This window comes from Oryctolagus cuniculus, chromosome 2 (assembly GCF_051225735.1).
Source record: "Oryctolagus cuniculus isolate XC-2025 breed Fujian yellow rabbit chromosome 2, ASM5122573v1, whole genome shotgun sequence".
NCBI classification, from domain to species: domain Eukaryota; kingdom Metazoa; phylum Chordata; class Mammalia; order Lagomorpha; family Leporidae; genus Oryctolagus; species Oryctolagus cuniculus.
The window spans coordinates 117,579,970-117,588,472 of NC_142868.1; positions in this window are offsets into that span (position 1 = coordinate 117,579,970).

Here is an 8,503-nt window from a genome sequence, read left to right on the forward strand (position 1 = left end):
CTAAGACCGAGCTACCGGGATTCACACGCTGTACCTCCGTGTAAGTGAAGGTTACAGGCTTTGCGCCATGTGTGAAATCCTCCTCTCCCTGCCTGGGCTAGGGAACGGGGATGGTCATATTAGTTTTTCCCTTTTTGAGCCTCCCACCATTCAATTAACCACCCTCTGTTCAGAAGACATTTCAGAGTTTTAAACACACAGGCACGGGACACCGGAGGCACCAGACAGCAAACAAACAGGCTGATTCAGGAGTGCAGTGTACACTGGCAAAGACAACATGGCAGACAGCCCCGGTTTCGTTAGGCAGTAAGGGTTTTATAATGCTGGATCACGAAAAGGAAGCATGCTCCCATTGAATGAACGCTTAAAAATCTCATCAGGAAACTACAAGCTATAAGAGAATGCTATAAAAATCCTAGGCTAAAAAAGTAACATCATATCTGAAATAAAAAAGCTCACCTCTCGAGCCGGCGCCCAGCTTAATAGGCTAATCCTCCGCCTGCGGCACTGGCACCCCAGGTTCTAGTCCTGGTTGAGGCGCCAGATTCTGTCCTGGTTGCTTCTCTTCCAGTCCAGCTCTCTGCTGTGGCCAGGGAGTGCGGTGGAGGATGGCCCAAGTGCTTGGGCCCTGCACCCCATGGGAGACCAGGAGAAGTACCTGGCTCCTGGCTTTGGATCAGCGCGGTGCACCGGCCACAGCGCGCCAGCCGTGGTGGCCATTGGAGGGTGAACCAATGGCAAAGGAAGACCTTTCTCTCTGTCTCTCTCTCTCTCACTGTCCACTCTGCCTCTCAAAAAACAAAACAAAACAAAGCAAAACAACTCACCTCTCAGCTTAATAGCAGTTGGAATAGTCAATGAACTTGAAAATGGATCCAATGAATTGATCCACTTTAAAGAACCAAGAGAAAAATGACTGAGAAGAAAACCAAAGCTCAAGGACTGGGTAAATACATAAAATTTATTTTTTCTTAAAATGTTATTTATTTATTTATTTGAAAGTCATAATTACACAGAGAGAGAAGGAGATGCAGAGAGTCAGAGAGAGAGAGAAAGAGAGAGGGGTCTTCCATGCGCTGGTTCACTCCCCAGATGGCCGCAACTGCCGGAGCTGTAATGATCTCAAGCCAGGAGCCAGGAGCTTCTTCCAGGTCTCCCATGTGGGTGCAGGGGCCCAAGCACTTGGCCCATCTTCTACTGCTCTCCTGGGCCATAGCAGAGAGCTGGATTGGGTGGAGCAGCCGGTACTCGAACTGGCACCCATATGGGATGCTGGCAAGGCAGGCTGAGGCTTTACCCACTACGGCACAGCGCCGGCCCCCATAAAATGTCCAACATGGGTAATGGAAGTTCTAGAAGGAGAGAAGGGATGAGGCTGAAAAAAGTTCCCAGCTGTGATGAAAGGTATAAAATACCAGACTCACGAAGCTCATGATCCCAACAGAGAGCAAATCCCCAGGAAACCCTGTGCAGGAGCAGCTTCCGCGGAACCCGAGACATGGAGAAAAACCTTGACACCGCGCAGACAGAAACAGCCCGTGACAGAGAACAGAGGAGCGATGTGGCTGACTTCTCCCAGAGAACAGACAATGACACAAGCCTCTGATGTGCCCCAAGGGACAACCTGTCAACCCAGAAGTCTCTACAGTGAAGCCATCCGTCAAGAATGAAGCCAGAAGAAAGACCTTTCAGTTACTGCAGGAGACCTGCACTGCAAAATACGCTAAGACAACGCCTTCCGGCCAGAGAGAGATCAGACTACCGGGAATGGCGAATTCTAGGTAAATAGAGAAGACTTCTTCCTGTCTTCACTTATCTGCAGTACCTACGATTGTTTAAGGCAAAACTTGCAATGTTGCCTTTGGGCTTTCTAACTTATGTAGCTGCAATGCATATGCATATGAGAAAGGATTGGGGTAAAAGGATCTGTATGATTGTCTGATTTTTACATTTTATATGAAGTGACACAATCTCATCTCTATTAGGCTGTGAAAAGTAAGGGAAATGCATTGTAAGCTTTACATAATGAACACAAATGTGAAAAGTATTTGTGAAAAGTCAATTGATAAGTGAAGAAATAAACCAAATAAATTTAAATTGTTTGAAAAGAAGGCAGGAAAGGAGGAAGAGAGGAATAGAAATTAGAGAGTGTAAACAGAAAACAAGTAGTAAGAGGGAAGGCGCATATCCAAAGGTATCGATAGTTACATTAAATGCTAATGGGCTAAAAATTCCAATTAAGGGGCAAATGCTGTGGCACAGCATGTTACGCTGCCACCCATGACACAGGCATCCGATATGGTCTGCAGTTTGAATCCCGGCTGCTCCACTTCTGATCCAGCTCTCTGTTAATATGTCTGGAAAAGGAGAGCAAGATGATCCAAATGCTTGGGCCCCTGTACCCACGTGGAAGACCCAGATGGAGTTCGGGGCTCCTGACTTCAGCTTGGTCCAGCCCTAGCTTTTGTGGGCATTTGGGGAGTAAACCAGCAGATGGAAAATCACTCTCTGTCTCTCTTCCTTTCTCTCTCTAGCATTCTTTCAAGTAGAAGAAAATAAACATTGAAGAACAAAAGCAGAGACAGTAAAGATGTATAAAAATGCTTTCTGTAAGAAATGCACTGTAGGCAGAAAGAAACAGATATTAAGAGGGGAAAAATAAAGAAAAAGGAAAAAATAGTATGAAGACCACAGACATAAGAATTCTGGAGTGGTCATGTTAATCTCACATGAAGTTAAAGTCAAAACAAAGCACTATTAGACATGAGAGGGACATATCTGAATGACTGGTAGCAATCCACCAAGAAAACATCCTGACATCCCAATAATAAACATCTAATAATCTGGCCTGGTAACAGGGCTTCAAATTTTATGAAGCAAAAATGACAGGATTACAGGAAGTGGACAATTCCACAATCACACTGACAGAAAAACTAGGCTCCCAGTCAGTGGAGACTCAGATATTTTGCAGTCGTTGGGTGTAAGTGACTTATGAACATCAGATAGAGCATGGCGGTATAAGATACTTCAGCAATGACTGTAAACTATTCATCGTGTTCAGGTGCACGTGTAACTTTCATCAAATAGATACATTAATCCCTAAAATGGTTTCAATAAGTTGGAAAGGATGGAGAGTCTACATTTTCTTTGACCAAAACAGAATAAAAATGGAAATGAGTAACGACCAGATGTCTAGAAAGAGTCCGGATGTTCAGAGTCAGATAACACACTTCTGCATAACTCATGAGATAAAGAAGAAATCACAATGAGGATTTGAAAAAGCTTCCAACAGGATGATAATTAATAAAAAGACCATATAGGAAAACATGCAGGCTACAGTTAGAGCAATGTAAAGACGGAAATCTATAGCAAGATCTCTATGTTGAGGGCCATAAAATATTGCTTAGGGATAAACTAATGAAATATGTGCATCTCATGGTGACAGGTTAGAAGATTCAATGTTGTCAGGTTGTTAGTTCTCCACAAATTGAGCTGCAGGCTCACTGCAATCCTAGTCCTAATGCCCGCAGAAATCTCTTGTAGAAATTTACAAAGTGATTCTCCTTTCTATACAGGGAGGGCCGTCTGGCCTAGTGGCTACAGAACCTGTGTTCCCATTGGAGCGCCTGGGTTTGGTGCTTGCTCTGGCTCCTGACTGAAGCTCCCTGTTAATGCAGACCCTGAGAGGCAGCCATGATGGGTCACGTGATTGGGTCCCTGCCACCTATGTAGAGGGTCTGAATTAACTCCCAGCTCCTGGGTTTGGCCCAGCCCAGTCCTGGCTATTGCGGATATTTGGGGAGTGAACCACCAGGTGAGAATGCTCTCTCTCTCTCTCTCAAATATGTACATAAAAATCTGAAAAATAAAATAAAATTCATATAAACATAGTAAGAATCTAGAGGATCTAGAGCAATCTTGAATAGAAGAACAAATTGTGGGTATGCAAACAGCCTGACTTCAAGACAGCATGAAACAATAACGCAGACCATGGGGTTAAGACAGTATGGTACTGGCAGAAGGATTGGCAAAGAGATCAACAGAGCTAAAGAGAGAGCCAGAAACAGGCCATCCTTTTGTGTGGTGATCTGGTTTTTGGCAAAGGTGCCAAAGCGATCCACAGGGAGAGGAAATTCTTTCCAAAAATTGTTGGTGTATTAACTGGATGTTCACATGGAAACAAATCCTCAACTGCTTTCTCACACAATGTGCCAAAATTAATTTAAATGAATCACAGATCTAAATATAAAGCCGGACAACTTGCAGAGAAAAACATAGCAGATTAACAGATTAACGTTGTAACCTGGGGACACTCAAGTATTTGCAAAGAGGTCACAGAAAGCAATAAACATAATAGAAAATCCATAAAGGGTCTCTAGCAAAACTAAAAGCATCTGTTGATGAAAGACACCACCGAGAAAATAAACAAGCAAGCCATTTATTGGGAGAAAATATTTGCAGAACGTCTGAGAAAAATGATTGATATTCTGCATATATAAAGAACTTTTGAACTCCGTGATTCAAAATGGGCCAAAGAGTTCAAATAAATGCTTTACAAAAGAAGAAATCCAAATAAAAGGCCATTGGCGAAATTGAAAACACTCATAATTAGTCATCAAGGAAATGAAAATTAAGACCACAATGAGATACCACTATACGCCTACCTAAAATGGTCAAGACTGACATCACAGATATTAATAGGAGGTGGCAACATCTCATAACACTACACAAACACCTACCCCGTGACCGAGCAGTCGTGTCCTAGGGACTTTCCCGAGACGCGCAAACGTATGTTCACAGAGAGATCCATGGAGAACTGCTCGTAGCAGGTCTGTTTAGGAGAGCGGGGAAGATAAAAACACTTCCAGTGCCGCCCAGGAGGACGGGTGCACAGTGCTAGCTTCACAGGATGGACTATTGCTCTGCAGGAAAAAGGGGCGGCTGCCGATGTGCACAGGGGAGCGTCTCGAAACCACTGGGCAGGGCCAGTGGGGCCTGATGCAAGTGAGCGTGCAGTTCACGTGTTTATACGCAGCTCGGGAACTGGCAGAGCTAACCTCCAGTGGGAGAAAGTCAGGACAGCCCTACCTGGCGAGGGAGCCCCGGCTGCAGAGACTGGGACGTGTTCTGAGGTGACGGCACGCGGTTTTATCCGGATATTTCAGGGGCCGCGGGTGTGCGCCTTTGTCAGCAGTCATTGCCAGGGGCCGGCCTTGTGGCGAAGCTTATAAAGCCTCAGTCTGTGATGCCTGCATCCCGTACGGGCGCCGGTTCGAGACCTGGCAGGCTGCTCCACTTCCGACACAGCTCCCTGCTAATGGCCTGGGAAAAGCAGCAAAAGATGGCCCAAGTGCCTGGGCCCCTGCACCCACGTGGGAGACCTGGAAGAAGCTCCTGGCTCCTGGCTTTAACCTGGCCCAGCCCTGGTCGCCAAGGCCTTTTGTGGGAGTGAATCACCAGATGGACGATTCGCTCTGTAACTCAGACTTTCTTCTTCTTCTTTTTTTTTTTACAGGCAGAGTGGACAGTGAGAGAGAGAGACAGAGAGAAAGGTCTTCCTTTGCCGTTGGTTCACCCTCCAATGGCTGCCGCTGCCTGAGTGCTGCGGCCAGTGCACCACGCTGATCCGAAGGCAGGAGCCAGGTGCTTCTCCTGGTCTCCCATGGGGTGCAGGGCCCAAGCACTTGGGCCATCCTCCACTGTACTCCCGGGCCACAGCAGAGAGCTGGCCTGGAAGAGGGTCAACCGGGACAGTATCCGGTGCCCCGACCGGGACTAGAACCCGGTGTGCCGGCTCCGCAAGGCGGAGGATTAGCCTATTGAGCCGCGGCGCCGGCCTGTAACTCAGACTTTCAAAAGATAAATTAATAAATAAATGTTTTCAGAAAGAAGTCACCTCAAACACAGCTAAATAGTGTGTTTCAGTGTACGTTTGTGAACTCAGTATGAGAAGGCTTCACAAAGTTCTTGGAAAATGCCCATTATGAAAAAGCTCCCCACAGATTTCAAAACGCTTTGAAATTTTTTGCAATAAAATAACTTTTCCTTTTAATTCCATGAACTTTGTGAAGTCCCCTCATATTCCGAGGGCTACACATGATAAAAAGCATCTAACAATAGCCACAGAGATTAACACTTAGAGGAAAACAAGGGAGGCGTCAGAAGTGATTGGTCCTACATTACTCCGAGTTGACTGGGAGCTGTCTTTATGGAGGAAGTGAAGTGTGGAGTGTTAGCGCGAGGGGAAAGACAGCTTCTGGCTCCCCACTTCTCTTGGCTTTGGGCTCCTTTCCATCGGGCATTTATTGGTTCCTGAAGCAATCTGTCTTAAATTAAAAAGGTCGTGGGGGTTGGCGCTGTGGCTCACTTGGTTAATCCTCCACCTGCAGCGCCAGCATCCAATATGGGCACCGGGTTCTAGTCCCGGTTGCTCCTCTTCCAGTCCAGCTCTCTGCTGTGGCCCGGGAGTGCAGTGGAAGATGGCCCAAGTGCTTGGGCCCTGCACCCGCATGGTGATCTCGGAGAAGCACCTGGCTCCTGGCTTCAGATTGGCGCAGTGCGCTGGCAGTAGCAGCCATTTAGGGGGTGAACCAACGGAAGGAAGACCTTTCTCTCTGTCTCTCTCCCTCTCGCTGTCTAACTCTGCCTGTCAAAAAAAAAAAAAAAAAAAAGTTGTGGTTCCTACACTGCATAGGCAATTCATGCCCTGCCTAAAGAGTGAGAAATTTGAGCCCATTGGGCATTCTTCGATGGGCTTATCTGTATTGATGACGGGTGGATACGGCCCAGCGAAGCTGCAGACACACGTGACTACGTGGCTTTTCCCATTTTCAGGGAACCAAAAGGCATGGATGTCCACAGAGGAGGCTGTAAGTCGCTGCCTTTATGAGAGTCTGAGCACTTGGCACAGGGACCACACAAACGGCCTCCTCTCCCGCGCTCTCTCTCCGTCCTGTCCCCTTCTCACTCACCTGCCCGGGATGAGCCAGCTTCCACCCGTCACCCTGCTCGTGGGACAGGAAAGCCAGGCGCGCTGAGCCAGCTGTGCGGCCGCTGCAGCTGCAAGCTGGACCCGTGAGGAACCTTCCGAGCCTGCGTGGGCAAGGTTCTAAGCCACAGGGACGCTGCCTGGAGCCGTGTGGACGAGTCGCCCCAGAAGAGATACTTCCCTTTGTTTCAAACACACCAAGCACACAGTGGTTCTCTCCTGGCGTCCAAGTTCAAAGGCATGATGTTGGTCTCCCACGGCTGGGGCCCTGCTGCCGGGCAGTGCGGGACAGACCCTCAGGCCACTCATCCCCGGGCTCCCCTCTCTTCCTAGGAAGAAGCAGACGCTTCCAGAGGGTCTGGGAGCCACGAGCGAGGTCCTGCGGCTGAGGGCAGAGAGGCTCCCAGAACGAGCTGGGATCCTGGCAGGAGCCCCTCCGAGACACCAGCTGCCCACCCCTTACTTTAACGAGGGATGCCGCCAGTGCCAAGCTCAGACCAGCACTGAGGTGGGGGAGGGGGCAGGGGACGTTTGATTTTGATCCCCCGAGACTAAGTGTCCACTGCACGAAAACGAGGACTCAAAGCAGGAATTGTGTCACCCCCCAAAATGAAGGTCACGATCCTTAACGACGCAGATTTCTCCCTCCTACCCCTGCTTGGTGAAAACTACGTTTCGAGAGGTGCACAAATAAAAACACGAGACCAGACCCGATGAGACCAACAACAGGACAAAAGTAAGAAAAGCATTCCTCTGGTTTCCTTCTGACTGCACTACCACGCTCTGTGGGAGACTGACAGCCAGCTGCAAAGGGGAGCTGGTCCCCAGCGTGTGGTGCATGGCCCCAGGCAGGTCACCCCGCCCCCACCTCCATCTCCATGGAGATGCTCTGTTTTCCAGACTGCCTCTGCAATCCCACCCCATCAGCACCTCTGTGCACTTAAAGAGGGAGGAGCACCCCGGACAACTGCTGAGTGCTTCCTGCATACTGGGCTCCACGCTGACTGCCTGTGTGAGATAATGAGGCCATTCTACAGATGAGGAAACTGAGGCTTGGAAGGTTAAACATTCTGTCAGAGTGAGTCAGGATTTGAATCCAGGTGATGGACTCTCACAAACCGTGGCCCAGGCAAAGTGTGGGGCTGATATTAAGAAACTACCTTCGGGGGGCTGGCGATGTGGCACAGTGGGTTAATCCTCCTTTGGGGCCGGCACTGTGGTGTAGTGGGTAAAGCCGCCACCTGCAGTGGTGGCATCCCATAAGGGCTCTGGTTTGAGAACCAGCTGCTCTACTTCCAATCCAGCTCTCTGCTATGCCCTGGGAAAGCAGTAGAAGATGGCCCAAGTGCTTGGGCCCTGCACCCACATGGGAGACCCAGATGAAACTCCTGGCTCCTGGCTTCAGTCTGGCCCAGTCCTAGCCATGGTGGCCCTCTGGGGAGTGCTCAGCAGGTGGACCATCTCTCTTTCTCCCTCTCTCTCTCTCTGTAATTCTGACTCTCAAATAAATGGATA